Source organism: Notolepis coatsorum (genome assembly GCF_963971535.1).
Source record: "Notolepis coatsorum genome assembly, chromosome: 19".
In the NCBI taxonomy this organism is placed as follows: Eukaryota; Metazoa; Chordata; class Actinopteri; order Aulopiformes; family Paralepididae; genus Notolepis; species Notolepis coatsorum.
Window position 1 is genome coordinate 76189375 of NC_140183.1, and position 24053 is coordinate 76213427.

The window sequence follows — 24053 nt, forward strand, 5'->3', positions numbered from 1 at the left end:
CCTTGCCCTTGCAACGCTTGTAGTAAATGTTCTGGAGGGTGGGGAGCCCCCCTCCAATTGTGCGTTCGGCTGAACGTGTCACTCTTTGTAGTCTGCTTTGGTCTTGTGCAGTGCTATTCCCAAACCAGGAGGTGATGTTGCCGGTCAAGATGCTCTCTATTGTACATGAGTAGAAGTTCTTAAGGATCTTCTGGCTGACTTGGAACTTCCTTAGGCGCCTGAGGAAGTAGAGGTGTTGTCGTGCCTTCTTCACAACACTGTTAATGTGTGTGGTCCATGTCAAGTCCTCGGATATGTAGGCTCCGAGGTACTTAAAGCTGCTGACTCTCTCAACCGGTGCCCCGTCGATGCTGAGGGGGCTGTAGTCCTTGACCCCCGACCTCCTGAAGTCCACAATCATCTCCTTTGTTTTGCTGACGTTCAGGGAGAGGCTGTTTTCCTGGCACCATCCCGCCAGGACCTTGACCTCTTCCAGGTAGGCCCTCTCGTCGTTGGCAGAGATCAGGCCCACCACCACTGTGTCGTCAGCAAATTTGACGATTGTATTGCTACTCCGCTGAGCCACACAGTCGTGTGTGTACAGGGAGTAGAGGAGGGGACTCAGAACACAGCCCTGGGGGGCCCCTATGTTGAGGGTGATGGATGAGGAGGTGCAGTTGCCTGCTCTCACCACCTGGGGTCTGCCAGTCAGGAAGTCCAAGACCCACTGGCAGAGGTCATAGCCCAAGCCCAGGTCCCTGAGCTTGGCTATGAGTATGGAGGGGACTATGGTATTGAATGCCGAGCTGTAGTCGATGAATAGCATTCTCACATAGTTCCCCTGCCTCTTGTCCAGGTGTGATGCTGCTGTGTGCAGCACATGGGATATGGCGTCCTCCGTGGACCTGTTGGGGCGGTATGCAAATTGCAGGGGGTCCATGTTGATGGGGAGGGAGGAGCAGATGTAGCCCTTTACTAGCTTCTCAAAGCACTTCATGGCTATGGAGGTGAGAGCTACAGGGCGGTAGTCGTTGAGGCAAGCAGGCTTGGATTTTTTGGGTACAGGGATAATAGTGGACTTCTTCAGGCAGGTGGGGATGACAGCCTGTTCTAAGGACAGGTTAAATATGTCAGTGAATACTGGGGCCAGTTGGTCGGCACAGACTTTTAGGACGCGGCCGGGGATGCCGTCTGGACCTGCTGCCTTCCTGATATTCACTTTTTTAAAGGTCCGCCTCACCTCATGCTCTGTTACCCTGAACACTGCGCCTCCATCAGCAGCCGACCCCCCCCCCCCCATTGCCGAGGCTTGTGAGCTGGTGTTGTTATTACCAGCATCAAACCTCGCATAGAAGGTTCATCATAACATTTATGACACACACGACATACTGTTACATCCAGACATTTATGACATACAAGATATACAAATATACAGTACTGTTTATTTACAGACAGGGGGTTGGGTGGGGGGGGGGGGGGGGGGGGGGGTTGGACATTTACCGGGGCCAGTTTCGAATTGCGGCCTCCCGTAGGTGTTCTTTTAGAGCGGTTTTGAAGGTGGGTAGGGATTCACATTATTTTACGGCTGAGGGTAGGGCGTTCCACATTGTTGTGGCATAATTGCGAAACGTGTTTAGTCCCTTGTTTGAGCCGAATCTGGGTTGAACATGATTTGTGGAGCTCCCTCTGGTGTTGTGATCGTGGTATTCACTGACCTTTGGGAAGTATTTTGACATGTACATGGGTACCTTGGTCGTGTAGTGTATCTTGTAGACCAGGCCCATTGCAAGTTGCTGTACTCTGTCGTCTACTCTAAGCCATCCTAGGTTGTCAAAGTGGGCAGGGGTGAGGTGGGTTCTAGGAGTAAGGTCAAGCAGTAGTCTGACCAGTTTGTTTTGTGATGTTTGTAATCTTGTTTTTAGTTCCTTTGAGGTGCTTTGGTACCATGAGGTGCAAGCATAGTTGTAGTACCCTTGAATGAGTGCTCCTGCCAGAGTCTTCAGGGTGTTCTTGTTTACCAGAGAGGAGATCCGGTACAAGAATCTTGTTCGTTGGTTGACTTTTTTGATTACATTGGTTGCCATTTTGTCACAGGAAAGATTTGCCTCTAGGATGGAACCTAGGTATGTAATAGACCTATCTCAAACCCTGCCCTCTTTTCTTGATCCTCCAATCACAACTGTCGCTTACGTAAGCGACAGTTGTGATTGGAGGATCAAGAAAAGGGGCAGGGTTTGAGATAGGTCTATTGCATCTTTCCTTGTGACAATATTGTCACCCACTGTAACAGAGAATCTGTTGGCCTTGCTGAGTTTGCTATTTGATCCAAAGAGAATGGACTCTGTTTTACCCAGGTGTAATGATAGTTTGTTATCAGCGAGCCAAGTGCAGATTCTGCCGAATTCCGAGCTGAGGGCTTTTTCAACCTGCAACTTGTCCCTGTCAGAGACCAGCAGGGCTGAGTTGTCCGCGAACAGGAACAAGTTGCAGTCACAAGCTGATGACATGTAATTTGCATAAATTAGGAACAGTATAGCGGTCTACTCCACAAAACACACACTCACACATACGTGTGCATGCACACACACACACACACACACACACACACACCTACACACACACACACACACACACACACACACACACACACACACACACACACACACACACACACACACACACACACACACATTCACACACACAAGCATGAGTGCTCAAAATACTCACATGCATACACATTGCACATACACATGCATGCAGAAAATACTAGTGCCCACCTCACTAAAACTGCACCCATTCACACACACACACACACACACACACACACACACACACACACACACACACACACACACACACACACACACACACACACACATGCACATGAGCATGCACACACATACACACACACACACACACACACAGACACACAGACACACACACACACACACACACACACACACACACACACACACACACACACACACACACACACACACACACACACACACTCGTGTGTTTGTTTTAGCCTGCCCACATTTGCCCCAGAGTCTGCCCGTTCAGGGACCCCCGATTTTTCGAGGGAAAAAAGTCATTGGAGTTGTAAATGTTCCTCTGCAAGAGAGAGAGCAACACTTCATCAAAGGGTGGAGACTCCCTGGGCTCTCAGAGACGTATCAACCCCCGGGTCCTGATAAAGCCCTCAGCCCCTCTGCACACAACACAACATCCCATCATAAATAAACGGGTGGCCGAAAAGAACGCCTTTGTCACTTGTTTATCTGCACATGCTCTTCTCCCCTCGCCCTTGATTTCCTCTTCAGAAAATTGATGCACCCTTAAATTGAAGCAGAGGAGGGCTCGGCAGGTAATGGCGAGTCTGATAACTGCTCAGATTTCATCAGCGCCAGCTTCTGTTTTCTTTCTCCACCCCCCCCCCCCCCTTTTTCCTTTCTTCCTTTCTTTGTGTTTGCAATTGTTGGAACTTTCAGCTAGATTACCTGTCATCCGCGGCATCAGATAAACATGCAGAGCCTGGAGAGATACCGGCCAACGCTGGAGCAGATAGGGAGGGATAGAAAGGATCTCTGGTCGCGCGGAGGGGGGGGGGGGGGGGGGTCGCCGCTGCATGTGAAAGGAACAGCGGGACGCAAATTTACAGTTTATCTGATAGGGAGGCACAATACAACATGTCATTACTGTCGCGATTGCATACGGATGCTTATTTAGGACGGCGGAGATGTGTATGTGTGTGTGTGCGTCTGTGATTCATATTGTATGGTTTTTAATGGTAGGGCTTGACATTAACACCTGACCACCGGCCAAATGCTGGTAGAATTAGGCTGTGGCCGGTAACTCTGTCATTCTACCGGCCACAGTGGCCGGTGACTTTTTTTCTATGAAAAAAAAACATTGTAGTCTACAAAAGGCATCGGCAATAATTAAGTCAATCCAAGTGATACTACATAATACTACAACTCCCACAACAATTCGGAAAAGTGCATTACCGGCCAGATCCTGGTAGTGGTGCTGTCTCGAGAATGGAGTACTCCTTGTTTTCAGACCAGATGTAAAAAAAAATCATTCAGGCCTACTTTTTCTGTTAGCGTGAAGCTATGCCTTCATCAGATCGCATGGAATACCTTTTGCGACGCCAAATTCAGTATGCAGTAAAGAAATATAGCATCAGCCAATGGACCAGATGGCGATCAATAACTGGGAAATCCTTTTTGGGATCCAACCGGCCACAGGTAAGAACGATTTCATGCTGATCAGGCCTTGTTAGCATAGCCAACCAGCCGATGAATGAATGAAAACTTTATTTAAAAGATTGCAGAATGTTGTGGGAGATTTATAATATAATATGAGCAAATAACTTTCTGAGTCCGAAGTTGAAATAAGAAATAGAAGATAGATTTAATTCCTCACTTGATCAAATGAAAAGGAATGCCCAGTTGGAAATCAGACCATGTAAACAAATGTCTGATCACAAAGTGAGAGCGAGCTCTCGTTTGAAAACACAGTTAATACACAGTTTAATACATGCATATGACGTGGAAGGGGCTGGAAAATTACCCTGAGGGTTGGCTGAAATGACCTATTATGACTGTCTTTTAAGTAAACAAAGCAGTTCCCATAACAGTGTAACTTACGGCCTTATAGCCTCCAGGGTCTAATACACTTTACAAGGATACAACCAATACTGTTGTGACTGGCTAAATAGGTGCTTCTCTTAAAGAGAGACGCACACATTACGTTGACATATGATGACAGCCCCTCTCATACAACACCACAATGGTATGATAATATATTTCCACGACAGGTACAATACAGTAAGGCTCAATACACACAATTGTTAAAGGAAAACGCCAACATTTTGGGAAATTAGCTTATTTGCCATCTTCCCTGGAGTTAGACAAGAAGATACACATACCTTTGTTGTCTCTGTGCGTGCGTTAGGCTTAGGGAACGCGCGCTCCGCTAGCTTAGCTTAGCTTCATCACTGGAAGTGGGTCAGACTTGTACCCTCAAGTTTCCTACAGTTCCCTACAGTCACGAAAGGATCCGAACCGATTGAAGTTTATGGATACCATGACTTAAAATCCTCTTACCTTGACGATTAAAAGCCTCCCCAATTTAGAAAACAGTATTCCCATGGCTGGTATTGATATGCTGCACGCTAACGGAGCTAACCAACAACCAACCGGGCACTCAAGCAGATAACGAGGGTAATAGCTTCCGGTCGCGGGGGTTCCAAAATAAAAGAGCGATGTATATAGCAGCGGAAATACGTTTATTTTGTACATTATCTAACGTTAACACGAACCTAAACTAACTTTAGGTTAGTTGTAACGTTAGTTTAGGTTCGTGTTGGTTGTTGGTTAGCTCCGTTAGCGTGCAGCATATCAATACCAGCCATGGGAATACTGTTTTCTAAATTGGGGAGGCTTTTAATCGTCAAGGTAAGAGGATTTTAAGTCATGGTATCCATAAACTTCAATTTGGATCCTTTCGTGACTGTAGGGAACTGTAGGGAACTTGAGGGTACAAGTCTGACCCACTTCCAGTGATGAAGCTAAGCTAAGCTAACGGAGCGCGCATTCCCTAAGCCTAGCGCACGCACAGAGACAACAAAGGTATGTATCTTCTTGTCTAACTCCAGGGAAGATGGCAAATAAGCAAATTTCCCAAAATGTTGGCGTTTTCCTTTAAGGGGATGCAGACCAGAGAAAGACGTTTGTCTTGTTTACATCAGGGTCCCCCATTTTCAATTTATAGTGACATTTATGACATACACAACATACATGACATCATGACATCATGACACATCAGTGTATGATGCTACAATAACGAATGCCGTTATTGGTAATCAATAATCAGAAACAATGTCCCCCGCCCCCCCCCCCCCCCCCCCCCTTTCATGCATTCATGGTGGAACATGATACCGATCATATGCATTTTGATTTTAAACCTATTCATCATCACGCTATAAAATGGGAACGTATTGATGAAAAAGTTATTTAGTGTGGTGATTTTTGGCTGGTGAAAATGCTGAGTGGCTAGTGACTTTGTAAAACCACTAGCCACAGTGGTTAGTGAGCCAAAAAGTTAATGTCAAGCCCTGCAAACCCGTGTAAATGCACATGAATAGTAATTTACAGTATAGCCTACAGAATGTGTTTGCTGTCATTGTGGATTTTGCCAACATGGTCTGTCCGTTAGCTAGATTTCCTTCTTATACACAAGAAATGCAACAGGGTATCGTCCCACGAGGCTGTTTAAATTCAGGAAAGAACAATCTGATGGGGAAACGTCTCGCAACAATTCCAGTCTCATAGATATCAAATCTTATTTTCTGTTGTGTAACCTAATGACACACAAACCAACATACATAGGTACTGGGAATTTAGTTATTTCATACAAGGTTAGACATACAGACATTTTGAAAAAAGATAAATGTCTTTTGTTTATTTCTCATGTAGACAGGAGCTGGTATATGAAACTATTGATTTATTTTTGTCAAAGTCACCCTATAGTCTGACACAAGCCAAATCTGCATTTGCTCTTTTGCTCCACCAATGTTATGCTAACCAATAGAGCTGAAATCTTTGGCAGATGTGTGACAGCAATTTCTCCTCCGCTATTATAGCATTATAAACACTCGGTTAGAGTTACATAAAACATGCATATTTTTGACGGGGAGATTTTCCTGACGAGAGAAACAGCTGTGCTGGCCTTACAATGCATTAAGTATTTCATCCCTTTTAGATGGTTAAATTGTGCATGAAATGTTGCTGGCGCAGGGTTTCTCCGCGAGCTGGACTGATTAGGCAACATCTGTTACATTGGGAGAAATCCGTGTCGTTTCTAATTAGCTGTCAGGCTGCGGCTACGTTGTGCCTGATGGTGCCGGGGATCTGCCACAGGTTCCTCTTCTCGTCCTGTCACCTGCTTGTGTCGTGTCCCCCCCCCCCTCCTTTCTCCCCTTTCCTCCCCCTGGCTCCCCCCTTACTCTCTCTCTCTCTCTCTCTCTCTCTCTCTCTCTCTCTCTCTCTCTCTCTCTCTCTCTCTCTCTCTCTCTCTCTCTCTCTCTCTCTCTCTCTCTCTCTCTCTCTCTCTCTCTCTCTCTCTCTCTCTCTCTCATCACACACACACACACACACACACACACACACACACACACACACACACACACACACACACACACACACACACACACACACACACACACACACACACACACACAACACACGTCAGCTGTAATTAGAGAGCAGGGCCCATACAAAGGAAGCTTGCTGGGAGCCACAGCCTCGAGCCCATCTGTGCAGCCCAGCCCATGAGCTCACGACATCTCCAACACTGGGGGCCGCTCCCGAGCTTTAGGCCCCCGCACGCTGATCCTGTGGTCACAGTGGAGCCATCAAAACTTTGTTCCTAACACCACTAGCCGCCCCTCTCTCGCTCTCTCTTTCTCTCTCTCTCCCTCCCTCCCTCCCTCCCTCTCCCTCTCTCCATCCCTCCGTCCCTTTTATCCTCCTTTACCACTTCGCTCTCCTTCATTCGGGGGCTGAAAGGAAATCCATCGGGCATCGGGGCTAATTCATCTTGCTTTAATAAGACCCAGACATCGGTAAATATTAAATACACCACAGAGGGGAACAGACAACACTGTTGTCAATTATTGACAAAGTGCAGGTTCAGATTGATGGAATGAGCTGAAATCCATATGGACAAATTAACTAACACAGGAGCCCCGGAGAGGCATGTAAAACCGATGATACTTTGAGCTTCGAAGTCAAGTATCTTTGCCTTGTTATTATTATGTCATATTTATAAGTAAGTAGGTCGAAGTGGCTTATTGTCGGTATCAGCCAAGCGGCGAGGGGGTCTAGCCCCCTTACCCCGCTATAGGCCGGGGAGATGGATTACTGAGGTGGATCGCCACACCTACCGTCAGCTCCCAGTACTTACTGCACATCTTAGTTACCCAAGCCGTCTGAGTTACCCAGGCTGTCCTACTTGTAGTTACCCAAGCCGTCTTAGTTATTTTAGCTGTCCTACATGTATCCGTCTTAGTTACCGAAGCCGTCTTAGTTACCCAAGCTGTGCTACCAACACAGTCTCATCAGAAAACGTAAATAAAGTACTAATCTCAAACCACAGGAAAAAAAGCCATACGTACAGTAATATATTTACGCTTCATACCGGCAAAATGTGGTGCGCACCCCAACCACAAGCATCATTAGTCCAATCTGTTTTGCACAGTTTTTTCTTTTTTACTTTTGCAGATACAAAATGTAAATATTACGTATAGCGTATACAATACGTAAATATATATGTATGGCTATAACATAACGTACATTATGTATCTTTTTCCTGTAGTTGACAACTCAACTCAATAACAGCCTGTGTTTATGTTACTGAGGAAGGACGCAGGAGTGGAGAGCTCTACGGAACTGGCCGGATGTACAATATGGAGGACCGGGATGATTGGAATCTTCGCTGGCGAACCCGTCTGAGGACGACCAAATTAATTAATGTGACATCCAGCTCCAAGTCTAACCCGGTCTCCCTCTCTCCCTAATGTCTCTCTCCTTGTGTTTTTCCCCTGCAGACCCAGCAGATGTCCTTGTGTGTCTTCCAAGCACAGTCTGATCTCCCTGTGTATCACCAGCTGTCTAATAATCGCAGATTAGCAAGCAATTTGAAGAAACGGTAATGTCACGGTAGTAGGTGTAGTAATGTTACATTTATGTATTTAACTTAAGGTTAGCGTAACCGGAAGCCAATTTGAAGCATTGGTTAGCTAGTAGCTACAAGATGCTCGCTAGCAGCGAAGCTCTCGTGAGTAGTACAGAAGACGTCAGCGGTGTTAGGAACCGGTAACAAGTAGGCTCAAACGCACAACACAGGAGACAGAGGAAAGTTCAACCCCGAAGGGCATTTAATAATACGTGGCAAAAGTTAACACACTCCAGTGCAGTGTGTGTGTGTGTGTCTTGAGCCTGGCGGGTGGGTATCCGTGACCGGTGGGAAGCAGAGGGGTGAAGATGTAAAGACAACAGAGAGAGACGGGGTAAGTCTTCACAACAAAACGAGGGGAAGCACACAGGAAAAACATGTTACAAAAACACGAAAAAAACATGAGATGTCAAAAATCACGGGAAGGGTGGATACACGAGAAAAACACGATGAGAAGGAATATCAAGATACTTGCCAGGCCAACAGTAAATGAAGATCTGACGCTGATGCATGAATATCCTGGTCTTCTTGTATAGGTGGCGAGGTGTAAATGTAAATGTTAATGTGGTGAGGTGATTAGACGGCAGGTGCGGAGTCTCCATCCATCAGCGTGATCATAATCACCTGTGAGCGAGCGCCGAAGTGCAGGGAGTGTATGGGACAGACATGGGGGTGGAGACAGACACAGAGGTGTGTGACAGAGGCAGAGAGGGTTGTGGAGGTGAAACCGTAACAAACCGTTTATGAAGAGATGGTCACACTCAGAAATACATCATTCACCGGATTTACTTGTTCATCTGACCACCCCATGACCACCCGCATTTCACAGTATGCCCTGGTATGTATGTGACAAATAAACCTCTTGATTCTTGATTCTTGATTCTTGATCTGTCACAAAACGTTTTCGGCCATCCGGGCTTCTTCAGTGTGTACAGCAGTCCAGTCAACGAACTGCCCTCCAGATGCTAACGTTAATGCTAGTTAGCAATAGGGATGAGCGATTATATTGAGGACTGTCACAATTAAAAGAGTTAGCCTTGTTTTATAATTTTTTTCCGTAACGTGGTTCCAAGTGGTCTACCTTGCGCACAATCTGCCCATTTCATGTTCTAATTCTGTTTTTCTCTCTCTCTCGCTCTCTCTCTCTGACTGAAACTTTGAGTCGCTCCATTCTTCCTGACTCTTCTCTCTCTTTCCCTCAGAGCGTGAGTGAGGTTGGTGCTTGAGAACGCGGAGCGAGATAAAATGAGCCTCAGCTGTTTTGGTACTGGCAGCAAGCAGGAAATGGTCTAGATCTCGCTCATTCACTTTTTATTAAACATTTCTACACATTCACCCTATAAAATGAATACAAAATTATGTAAATTATTTATATTTTTTTAATGCTAGTTAACCATTTAACCGCTAAGAATATCTGGTTAATTTAACTGGTTAACCGGCTAACCAGATATCCTTGCACATCCCTAGTTAACAATGAAGATTGCTGCTAACTATTAGCAAGCAACGAAACAAACTGCATATTTATCCAGATGGGGCTTTTATTGATCTCTACAGAGATGGTGAAACATCATGACATGAGGTTTCAACTTCATCATTGATAGTACAAGTGATTCTTTTTATTTATTTATTTTGGACCTGCTGTGTGGTCATGTGCAAGTAACTTTGTAGTCTTCCATCAGAGGTATTCCCATGTGGACCTTTTTGCCCACAGTCTTGTTTAGCTTGGTTGTGACTTGATAATGTATCATTTCTCACATGTCTTAGCCTCCCTGTGAAGGCTACATTGTGGGTGAATGTAGGCCGACAGGTGTGCTGGCTTCCAAGCTAGTGTTGTGTATGGGTAGCTAACGTTAGGTGTGTTTTGTTTACACACAGTAGTTATCCAGCCTTTTTCGCTAGTTTCTGACTTGAAATATATATATATATATTAAACTAGATAAGACTCGTGCACATCTGGTTGGACCCCGACTGGAGGTGCAGGTCAGCGCAAGAGAGATAAATAAACTAAAAGGAGAAAACCTTCAAGGGAAAGAAGGGACCGCACACTCCACAGGACTCGTTTTTGCTTATTTATTGTTTGCACAACGCGTTTCGCTGTCGCTTCCTGCATAGCACCTGAGGAAGCGACAGCGAAACGCGTTGTGCAAACAATAAATAAGCAAAAACGAGTCCTGTGGAGTGTGCGGTCCCTTCTTTCCCTTGAAGGTTTTCTCCTTTTAGTTTATATATATATATATATATATATATATATATATATATATATATATATATATATATATATATATATATATATATATATATATATATATATATATCAGATCAAATCATAAGCCGAGCGTATTGTTACATCCCTAGTACAAACAAGCCAGCATGGATTCAGCAGAGATCAACCAGCAACACCTGGGTGCAGCTATCCAAGCCCAAGGTGCCACCATTGACCATGATGAACAACTCCTCTTAGATGTTGGATGATGGAGCTCCAACACATCACTACCTATCTCCGCCAGTCCCCCAGTAGTATACTAGCTTCCACCTCTCCACCTGCCACCCAGCCATCATCACACAGTCCATCTACACCCCGGGAGCCTCGCTTACCTCTACCAGAGTGATACCATGGCGATCCGGGAAGCTGCTGTGCCTTTCTCTCCCACTGCTCCTTGGTGCTTGAGCTACAACCCACGTTCAATACAATCCACGCTTCCAACTGACCGCTCTCACACCACTAGCTAGTGGTGGATGTCTGTGTCCTCTTCCAGTTACCCTGTGTTTGTTGCCAACATTAAGAATGTTCTTGACCATTCGGTCTCTGGTTGGGAGGCATTGAAGAGACTATTGAGTCTGTGCCGAGGTCAGCGTAGTGTGGCTGATTAAGAGTCCCTGTTCAATGCCTTCCAACATGGCCTGACCGATATCATCAAGGAGGTATCCAGAGAATTGGCAGATTAGCTTGATGCCCTAATTTCTCTTTTGCCATCCGGGTTGACCGCCACCTCTGTGAGCACAGGAGAGAGAGGGGCTCAGCGTCCAGGCCTCGGCTACTCCTGCTTCCTGGTCCCCCCTCGTCATGCCGCATTCAGCTGTCATCGCTACAGTTGGTCAGACCAACACATCCCTGCTGTACTGTGGCCACAGCCCGGCCACTTAATTCCTCTAAAAGAGTAGGCTCACTAGTAGAAGAGGGAATACTGGTGAGCCGATCTAAGGCCCTCGTTCCTACTTCCCCCACTACTCTCACCTGGAAAGCCCAGACCCATCCTCTGCAGTCCTTTTTGGACTCTGGTGCAGATGAAAACTTCATCGATTCAGCCTGGTGCTTTGGCGGGGCATTTCCACCATGCTCATGGAGTTTCCACTAAAGGTCAATGCTTCGGATAGGAGAGTCATCGGTTCTGTCACTATCACCTCACTATTCCGTTAAACCTCTGTGTCTTTGGTCATCAAAAAATCCTAGAACACATCCAGTTCTACCTGCTGGATTCCCCATGAACTGCTGTTGCTCTGGGTCGGCCCTGGTTGGAGAAAGACAACTCTCATATCAACTGGACCACTGGCACTGTTAACGGTTAAAGTTCTTTCTGCCATCAGCATTGTCTCAAGTTAGCCATTATCATGCATGCCCCCATCTGTCCTCTCTGCTCCTTCTTGTCCGGGTGAGCTCCCTGACCCATCTACAGTTCCCTCTGTTTGTCTGGACATCAAAGAGGTGTCACATCGCTGCCCCCTCAACGCGCTCATGACTATGTGCTATTGCCCTTCTCCCTTGTACCATGCCTCCTCGTGGCCGTTTGTACTCCCTCACTGCTCCAGAGAACATAGCCCTGGAGAAGTACATAGACAAGTCTCTGGCAGCTGGTCTTATCCGTCCATCATAGTCTCCATCATAGGTGCTGTTTTTTTTTTACTTTGTGGATAAGAAAGACAAGTCACTCAGACCCTGCATTGATTTCAGTGGTCTCAATAACATCACAGGCAAGAACCAGTATTCCCTCCCCCTCATCTCCTCTGTTTTCAAGCTTCACCAGGGAGCCGCCATCTTCACCAAGCTCAAACATTGCAACGCTTAGCATCTAGTGTGCATCAGGAAAGGAGATGAGTGGAAATGGCTTTCAACACCCCCAGTAGTCACTGCTAGTACCTGGTCATGCCATTCGGACTCGCCATGCCCCTGCAGTGTAACAGGTCCTCATTAAAGATGTACTCCGGACATGCTCAATTCACGCTTGTCTACCTTGACGACATTCTGGTATTTTCCAAGTCCCGGCAGGAGCATGTTCAGCATCGGCTGCTGGAGAACCAGCTGTTTTGAAGAAATGGTAACGTTGTGGTAGTAGGTGTAGTAACGTTATATTACGGTCTTTAATTGAACGTTAACGTAACCGGAAGCCCCATTTGAAGCATTGGTTAGCTAGTAGCTGCAAGATCAGTCCGTGCTTGTCATTGTCACAGTGGTGGCTGGTCCATAGAGGGTGCTAGGGCGCACCCCCCCCCCCCCCCCCTGGTGGAAAGTGGTTTTGGATTTTTCTATAATAGTAGATTTCGACCACTAAAAATATAATATATATTTTTTAATAAATAATAATTACAAATTGTACGTTTATTTGTGTTTAAAATGCACAATAACGTGTAATATATCAAATATAAATCATTGTTTGTGCATCCTGTTCATCCCCTCACTTCTGACTGGGCGTCAGTGCGCAACGTGGGCAATTGAAATTTAAATGCACCTAGCAAAAGAATTTTGCCAATCAGCGTCTTCAAATATGATGCCTGAAGGGCGCTTTTTCTACCGCCCCAAGCAGAGTAATTGGTGTGTTAGGGGGTGCGCGGACTGATGACGACAACAATGATCGACGCAGGGACTCAAGACGAGACAGGATTACAGTTGTCGTCGGAATTTTTGAATAATCACAAGATACATTCAGACAGTGTTGGATCTAACAAAATGGATTTATATGGATACATTTATGGAAAGTTCAAGCCCGGACCACAATGCTTCCCGCCACTGCATTGTTACCTTGTGTTGTTTCCTTGTTGTTTGTTACGAGCGCCACATGTTAGTAGTCTTTGCCTGTCTGCCTGTCAGTATAGCTAGTGAGCTACTCCTTGTCTGTTACCTGTACTCTGCCTGCCGGCCTTCATTAAAATACCCACTGTCAGGTTTTTCCATGTAATTTGCCTCCTGCATCTGTTTTCCTGCACTTGGATCAACACCGGAACCACATCCTTACACTTCAGCTGTATGCCATGAGGATTATTTTGCCAAAAATGTTAAAACGTCAGAACAATCTGAATATCAAAGTAAAAACACAAGAATTATCCTTTATGGCATTCTGCTTCATATGACACATTGTTGTCCGCTTTGAAAGTGTATTAGACTGTGCTGTTTTAGTCCTAGTGTCTACATGAAGGATCGTTGGCAGTTTAGATCTAGCCTCAAACCATGCTACCTGGTAATTTTGAAAAGCACTAAAACACAGAAAGACTTCCTCTTTCCTTCCTTAGGCCTGTCTGGCTTTATCTCTGATCATGACACAAATACAAGTAGCGTACACATCTGTCCCCTTCGGCAGTCTCTGACAGGTTCAAGAGGAGAGCCAGCCAGACAAGGGGTGGGACTGCCAGGTAAGGTAGGGAGATGTGCTTGGGTGGTGCCTCAGGGCAGCGGATGAGACGAGATGTTATAGCGGAGTTGTTACCACAGACGGCTGACCTCAGTCGAGGAATGCCGAATAGGCAGCATGAGATTGGTAACCATAATCAGAAGGTTGCTCGTTTCAATCCGAGGGCTGACACTGCATAATACTGTACAACCTGGCATGTGGTGTGTTACTTAAGGTACTTTAGAACACTTCTTCAGTTGTGATCTTTAACCAGGTACAGTAACGTAACTTGGCCACTCGTCCTCCTCAGTAAAGTGAGCCGGTTTGCTGCACAATTGACTACAACAACACTACTTCCAAATATATATATATATATACATATAGCTTACATAGATGTAGAATTCTTCACATTATTAACAAAAGTGAGTAAGCTATAATCAAAACATTAGAAGGAGATTGATCAAATTGACACTACTGCTTTGTTGACACATACCATTTCATTTGATGAATTAAATGGTTCAATCGTTTTCAAATCATTTCCAAAGCCACATTCTAAATGATTGAAACTAAGGCTACGTTTAGACGGAGAGAGTCTGAACAGAAACCGCAAAAGTCATCTTGCGGTCTCACTTTTAATTTTGCGTTTAGACTAGTGTTTTGGGATGGAATTCTCCGTGCAGACGAGGCTGTAACGACTCGAGACAACTGAGCCCCGCTGTCACACGATTGGCGCATATGTCACATGACGTGCTATGAAGACCCGCCCTACTCTGCCTCTGATTCGCAGACTGTGGGTGGGGAATGTGATTGGACCAAAGCAGAGTCACTCACAGACAGTGGGTCCAGTCACGCCGCGGGACAGATTCTTGTGTATTTAAAAGTACTGCCAATGTAGCCTTCAGGTGATCGCCATGGATAGAATCAGACATGCTTTGTTTACGCTTCTAGGCTACAGGCGCATGCCTGTGATGTAAGCAGTACGCGCAACGAGAGCCTTGACAACCCTTTCGTCATCGTTTTATGCGGTTTGACAGTTTAGATGATAGCGCAAAGGTTTAACGTTTCTAGGAATTCCACCCTGGAAGGTAGTCTCACTTTTTTGCGGTTTCACCCCGTAAAAACACTGTTTCCGTATAAACGAAAGGCACATCCGAAAAAATATTTTTGCGGATTCACCTGCTAGCGTTTCCGTCTAAACAGGGCCTAAAATGTAATGCAACCGCTGGAATTGTAGCTTTAAAAACCACAAGTTGAAACCATTGAGAAAAAAAAGAACATCAAAATGCATGGGGTCAATTGGATATTTTTCAAAGAGTAAACAGCTGTCAGATCATACGAAAGCAACTAACTTGGCCTTTTTTTGTTTTGTCAAATCGTTTCTCCGATGAAAACACACAGAGTAGGCCCTACACCTAACCGATAAACGATGCTGAATCCAACGCTATGACAGTATGCAACACGTTGGACTCTTCTCCCGGGAAAGAGAGAGAGAGATGATGATGGTAAAGAGAAAGAAGAAGAAGACAGGGACGGAGGACGGGGAGGAAATTATGTCTTTGGAGTTGACGCAAGGTTGTTACAATTCTCCAGGGAGCAAATCAAGGCTGACAGGAAAAAACAGTCTGTGACCAAGAATGACAGACCAGGGAGAATGTCACAGCAATTGTGGGGCCATCAGTGGCAAGGGATGATGGGTGATTGCTCTGCGTTCTGTGCGGAAAGTCCATCCTGGAGGACACTGTGCACCCCTTGCTCATCTCTGCCCCAACCTTTGCCGCTGACATTTAAAGTGTTGATTTTGGAGCACTTATGCTAATTGTTGTAATTTTCCTGATGAAGCCCCATTCTGATACCTTGATGTGGCCGAGATAGTTTTACATTTTCTATGTGGTCCTCTTTGCCATTTGCACTGTGTAGTGTCAGCTCAGAGTGCTACTGAAAGCGGACAAAATTGCAAGCAAATTGCATCAGATTGCCAACATTGTGAAAAGGTAAATTGCTTGCAAATCTATTTAAACCACTGGCCTATTTTCATCAGCTATGGTACTTGGTATTCATGATTGCTTAATTGGCGACCTTTTCTATTGTGCACTGCTTTATGGTGCGATGGAAAGCGATCTTTACCAAACCAATTACCCTTTTTTTCTCCTCACTACTACATTAGAGCTGTGATTGCAACGGCTAGTCCTTTGTAAATGAACTTTCTGGTTTCAACGTTTTTTTTGTTTTTTCTTCCCACCAATAGAGTGTGTCATTTGTTTGATATGATGTTGCAGTGAGGGTCTTTGTAAAAAGAAAAAAGAAAAGGACTGTCAAAAACATTAGACTATTTGAGTGTTTGTGTGTGACACCTGTCTGTGTGTGACAGCCTATAATAATGCTTTTTCCACGTGAGGGGCTGATCAAAGATGGAAAATATTTTGTCACATTGTTAATAGCAAGTATTTACCTTCTGCTTATAGGCTATTACAATCTGGACGTGGCCGTTTGTTATGGTTTTATTGGAAGAGCTGTAATGGCAATTATTGGTAGTGGTACTGATCAAGTGAGATGTCATACAGCATGTCAAAGGTCATAGATACATTTTTACTTAACATCCCAAAGGTTAAGTAAATCTTATTTATAGTCAGTGTATTAGTTATGAAATAATTACAACTATCCCTCGACATATGTTGGACAATATGTTGGGGGAACTAGTGTGAAACTGCACTTAACAAAACTACTTTAAAATGAAAGAAATGTATATATATATAAATATACATACATTTCAGGTGTCGGCTACATGAATGGTAAATGGTAAATGGCGCATTTATACAGCGCTTTTATCCTAAGCGCTTTACAATTTGTTCCTCACATTTTACCAATTCACTCACACAATCACACACTGACAGCAGAGGCAACCATGCAGGGTGCCAACCTGCTCATTAATTAGGGGTGTCTTGCTCAAGGACACTTCGACACACTGCCCGGGAGGAGCGGGAACCGAACCGGGAGCCTCCGGATTATCAGATGACTGCTCTAGCCACTGTCGCCCCTTCTGTCGCTCCCACTGTACATTATCTCATGATGATGTCAGCTGATGATGCCAGCTTACTGGACATTGAAAGCTTTTTTTTTTTTGACGGTTTCAATTTGACAACAAAAACCACACTCCAACGCAGAGAGTTGTACACATTTCATCATCAAACATCTCCGCCCCAAAGAGTAAACTAACCATGCCACTCAAACTCATTTAAACATATTGAATAGATAATATATATTTGTGTCTACTTTATAAATATGAAATATAAAATATGCATTGAAAGAGCAAACATATTCCACTTCACAGCATCATTTAGTCACTCTCCTGTCCATGGGAACTATATGGATAAGGTTTATTTCCATGTCTGTTTACTTTTCTGATAAATATATCAATGCACAGCTCAAATAATTAATTATCAAATAAATATATAGCTTAATATTTGATTATCTGTAATACTATTTATACATGCAATAAATGACAATTATTGCCACATTTAATTTCAAATTAATTTGGTCACAGAGGCAAATGGTTAGCCTACTGTTATAATCTCAGGGGTCACGACCCCCTGGTTGAGAACCACTGGCATAGTCCACAGTAGTATAGACAGAAGGTACTTTTTATTATTATAATACATTTTAAATTCAGCTATTGATAAAAAAAAGTGTGTTTTTTGATTGGACGGGTTTCAGCTGTCCTGACTGTGGGGTGGGAAGTTTGTTCCACCACTGCAGAACCAGACAAAGACCCCCCAGGAGCCCGAAGAGGAGTGTCTCTCAGGCAGCTGGAAGATGCAGAGCGTAGGGATCTTGAGAGTGTAGTCTGAGACCATTGACCGGCGGTAGCAGAATGCCAGGTCTAGCACCTTGAAGTGGATTCGTGCTGCAATGGGAAGCCCGTGCAGCTCTCTGAGAAGTGGGGTGACGTGGGCTGACTTTGGTAGGTTGGAGATCAGGCGGGCCGCTGCGTTCCGTATGAGTTGAAGCGTCTCGGTGGCACAAGTAGACTAGCAGAGCATTGCGATAGTGGAGGCGTGACATGACTGTTGATTGCAGGAGGAGCTGGGTGGCTTCTTTTGTCAGGAAGGGGATGGATCCTTTTCACATTTTGCTCAGGAAGAATCAGCAGGTTCTGGTTGTTGAGGCAATGTGAGCAGACAAGTCCAGCTAGTGGTCAAGGACCACACCTATAGGGGGACAGAGCCACAACCACCAAGGAGGATTCATCCGACAAGTGAAGTATCTCCATTATGCTCAGGTTTATTTTGAGGTGGTTGGTCAACCAGGTGAAAATGTCAGAGAGGTATAGGCCAAGATCCATTCAGAGACTTGGGTATCCGAGGGAGGAAAGGAGAGGAAGAGTTGATGAAACGCTAACCAAGCTAGCTCTCCATTGTGTCTGAACATGAACAAATAGCTTTCCAGCTAAAATGCTCAAATCAAATCAATTTGACTTACCATAGTGATGTGCTGGTATCTTGTCTTCCATCCTGTTATGGATGTCTGACGCTGTGATTAAATTAAAGCATTGGTTATCAAACATCTATCATGTCAAGGACCCCAAAATCTAATGTAACAAGCTGTGGATTCCCATTTGATAAGATTTTGTTCTAGGGACCCCTATTTGAGAAGAAGCGTAGATATGATTTAGTTCAGAATTCCATAACTTTCTGTTTAAGTGGAAAACAGTGGAGAGTGAAACCACAGAATAGGCATTATCATACATTGTGCTAACCTCTAGTGAATAATAGAGTATTAGTGAAATTAAACTTTTTTTCGGGGTACCCCCTGGCCATGGGATGACCACACCAGCACAATACCAAAGCATATTGACTTTACTGACAAGTCTTTTGTTGGGAAGCTATTTGCTTACTTTTCTTACATTCTTACAATGGAGAGCTAGCTTTCATAGCATTCCATGGGTCTAATGTGTCAGGTTAACTGTGCAGGAATGATACCATGATACAGTTGTCATTTAAACAATTGTATGTTTTTACAAGTGGCAATCATTTCTATTAGGGATGTCCGATATTATCGGCCGATATCGGCAGTAAAATGTGATATCGGAAAATATCGGTATCGGTTTAAAAACAAAAAAAAACAATAACAATATTTGTTATATATATATCCAGTGAAATTATTAGTTACCTGAAATTATTCAGTTTTTTGGACGGGGAAACCCTGCATATATCGGTATCGGTTGATATCGGTTGATATCGGTATCGGAAATTAAGAGTTGGACAATATCGGAATATCGGTATCGGTAAAAAAGCCAATATCGAGCATCCCTAATTTCTATTGATTTTGGCAACATCTATTGGTGATAATTGATCATTGCTGTTGCAGTTTTGTACCGTATTGACTTGCTTTCCATCTTGAAAATGCACGCTAACTACCGAGTTAGTCTTCTATTCATTCCAAACAAACTGCTGTTGCTGCTGGTGACGTAAAACACATCAGTTCCTGTGTGCCGGATGATTCCATCATAGATATATATATCACTAGATGACTCACCCGCGCTGCTGGCCAACGGTGACCGACGTTGCCACATGGCGGCCATCTTGCATGGGTGGAGCACACCCACTCATAACATGCATGTCTATGGTGCATGTACTATTGAAATAACCATAGCTTGCAAAATGTTCAACCGTTTGGTTTGTTAAAAACGTCAGAGATGTAGTTATCATACTGCATACTTATAATGGACTTTCATATAAAAAATGTATAAATAAATAAAAATTCTTCCAAGCAATAACGTTTAAGTAATAAACCAAACCGTTTGTAAATCCGTCAAGATTTCAGCGAGTTAAGAGTATTTTTGTTTGTGCAGATCATCACCTTAAAGGATAACTCCAACATTTTGGGAAATTAGCTTATTTAACATCTTCCCTGGAGTTAGACAAGAAGATACATACCTTTTTTGTCTCTGTGCATGCATTAGGCTTAAGTGTCATCCCTCAACATTATTCTACACAGCATTTGATACATGTAAAGTAAGTATTGTGTTAAATTTTACCTCAGACAATTTCAACAGGTTTCATGTCTATAACATCACATTTATGCTAGCTACCATTACTATTGTGTCATTCATGTCATGATGTTATCATCATTGTTGTGAAGGGCCAGATTAAAGCTGAGAATCTACGTTTTATTGTTTTATATAATTTGTATATTATTTATATATATAAGCTATATCCCTTTAAGCCTGCGTTTGAATCCTAGTAATATTCACTTTCCTCATTGGATAATGCCGTTGACGTTATCGGCGCCAGGCACCGCGCCCCTGAAGTCAGGTTCAAAGGCGAGTCTGGGCATGTTGGGACATGCCTGGTGCCGGCGCATTGATTCCAGACGAGAGCTGAGGCTTGGCACTAGAAAGCCACTTAAGTATATATATCGTGGAAGGCGCGAACAGTAGCAGTTCGGTGAAACAGTGTTAGTGCAAGCAGTTCGTCTAAACAGAGTGTTGTGAACCTAACGTGAATAAGTAAAAGTGTCAGAGCTAATGCAGTAACGTCAAGTTCGACTTAGCTTAATGTGAAGTAAAGAGTCGTCATTTAGTGTGAATCGTGTTATAGCAGTTCGTTCGGTGTGCAGCATTACCAAGCAGTTCGTTCGTTTAGTAACTAGTGTAAAACCTTAGCAAGTGTGCGTGGACTTAGTAATTAGTGCCAGTACACGAGGAGGGCCTAGTCGTGGACCTACTGGACATGTGCATATTGGAACCTACTGCGGCGATTGCAGAACCAGTATTGGTTGGATTATAGTGATTGTGGAACGTACTACCGTGGAGAAGAGCCTCGTTAATACCCACTGTCGTTTGGATTTAACCACCTTGAAGATCTTACCTCGGGCTAGCTTCGAGGACCGAAGCTAGCTGGCTATCATCATTGCTATCGAGCAATTGGATTACAGCTATTGCTTTGCTGCTGAGCATTTGGATTATAAGGACTGGATCTATACGAGAAACCCTTTTTCTTCAAGTGAACAGACTGAGTATCCGAACATTCTTCCTTCCTCCAGAGCTTACATCTCTGGGAGGATACCCCCTGTCTCCAGCGGTACCATCGTTTGCCCCTATAGTGCCATCCCACGCCAGGCGGCGTTTAATCTAGTATCCCAGCTTAGGAATTATTCATTCCAACTGACTTTGCTACTCACTGACTTTATTCATATTCTTCGCCATACAAGCGCGACCATTAATTCCCATTCTGTACAATTACTGCATAATAATAAATACTATAAATGATATTTCTTTGTCACCGTGCCGTCTTATTCTGAGTGTCTGCCATATTATAACTGTACTGTCTGGCAAGTAATAATAATAATAATTAGCAGTGGTTTAATCTATCACAATCTTTAATACAGTCAGGGTTTTGTAACCCCTCAGTTACAATTGGTCCTTCGAACCGGATGGTATCAGTAATCTTAATCATATTAATAGTGATATGGCCAGCGGCGGACACTCTCCAAACGGCTCTCCTAAACTAGAGCGCCCTAGGCGCCAACGTCAGCCCCCTCCACACTTGGAGGACTACGCTGTCGTTCTACCTCCTAGCTTATCTAAAAAGACGTTAAGCGCGGATAAAACTAATAGCTTAAGCATGCCCAACCTAATCGACTTGTCGGCCCCACAAGTAGAGACCCCAGTGGGTTCAAACGAAACTGACTTAGCTCACGGGGGGGGGACAAGCGGGACATGACTTGACTATGCCCAACGACCACAGCGCCACCGAGATGGACCTCGGAGAGCCGGGGGATAAAGACAGCGCCACCGGGATGGACCCCGGAGCGCCAAAGGATAAAGACAGCGCCACCGGGATAGACCCCGGAGCGCCAAAGGATAAAGAGTGCCGCGTCTCAGAGATGGACCTCGGGGCGCGGGAGAAAGTAAGAAGCAGCGCTCTAGAGATGGACCTCGGAGCGCGTAAAGAGAACAGGTCACCACCAAGTCCTGTCAGCGCCAGATCACCCTCATCAGTGTCACCCCCCAGCGAGGCTGACCAGAGACTAGCGCAAGCCCTGATCGCCACGCTGACAGCTTCAACTGAAAGAGACCGTCCCCAAGCGCAACAACAGAGTGCGCGCGAACAGTCTGCAGTGGAAAGAGACCGTCTCCAAGCGCAACAACAGAGTGCGCGTGAACAGTCTGCAGTGGAAAGAGAACGTCTCCAAGCGCAACAACAGAGTGAGCGCAAACAGTCGGCAGTGGAAAGAAAACGTCTCCTAAAGCTAAAGACCCCCCTCAAGCAACGATATACCGCGCTGAGATCGACAAACTGATCACAGCTGGACATATAAAGAAAATCGACGACCAAGAGGCAGACCAGACGACTGAATCCTGGTACGTGCCCCATCACAAGGTCCACCACAACGGCAAGAACCGCATTGTATTCAACTGCAGTTATCAGATCGGACTACAGAACCTGAATAACTTGCTCCTACCCGGCCCGACACTCGGCCCCTCCCTCCTCGGCGTACTACTACGTTTCCGCCAGGACAAAGTAGCCATCAGCGGCGACATCAAAGGGATGTTCCTACAAGTGCGACTGATGGAGGAAGACAAGCCCCTGCTGCGCCACGTTCGCACTACAAAAGCACGTGACCGAAGACCCTGGAGCCGACGAGGAGGTCAGACAAAGCGTAGAGAGGAGTTTCTACGTGGACAACTGCCTACAGAGCGTATCAACGCCAGAAGAAGCTGAAACCATCCTGCTTAAGCTCCGAGCCTCCCTGGTCAAAGGCGGCTTCGACCTTAGGCAATGGGCCAGCAGTGACCCTCACGTACTCCGCAGCCTCCCCTCAGAGACAAAGGCAGCAAGCAGCGAGACCTGGATGGCGACCACCCCAGGTGAAGCACAGGAAATGACATTGGGCCTCGTCTGGCGCTTCAAAACAGACTCGCTCCATTACAAGCACACACCCCTGACCAAGGAGCAGGGAAGGTCGACCCCTCTACCGACCACTCGACGGAGTGTATACAGAACACTCGCAAGCCAATACGACCCGCTGGGGTGTATCCTACCTTACACCACTCGGGCGAAGATGCTGGTGCGAGAATTGTGGGACAAGGAGCAGGGCTGGGACGACCCCATACCCGAGCACCTGGCTTCCACCTGGAGAGAGTGGGAGGGAGAACTCGACTCGCTCCAAAATGTGAACATTCGCCGGAGCTACTTCCCACCCACAGTGCGGCTGGAGACGTGTCAGATGGACCTGCACGTCTTCAGTGACGCCTCAGAAGTAGCTTACGGATCGGTGGCTTACTTAAGAGCCCGAGAGGAGGGAGGAGAAGTACATACAGCATTCGTCCTGGCTCGCTCAAGGATCGCCCCCCGCAAGCAGCAATCTATCCCGCGTCTAGAGCTCTGCGCAGCTCTGGTAGGCGCGCAACTCGCCACGCTGATACAACGTGAACTCACCATAACGGTGCGAAAGACAATCCTATGGTCAGACTCCATGACTGTGCTCACATGGATCCAGTCCGATTCTTGTCGATACAAAGTCTTCGTCGGAGTCCGAGTCACCGAGATTCAAGACTTGGTAGGATCAGCGTGCTGGAGATACGTTGACACCAAGCAGAACCCAGCAGATGTCATCACACGGGGGATGTCCTTAGACGACCTCACACGTCTTAACCCTTACAGTGACGGTCCTGAGTTCCTCAAGCTCCCGGAGGAGGAGTGGCCTACCCCCACACCACGGGAGGCGAGT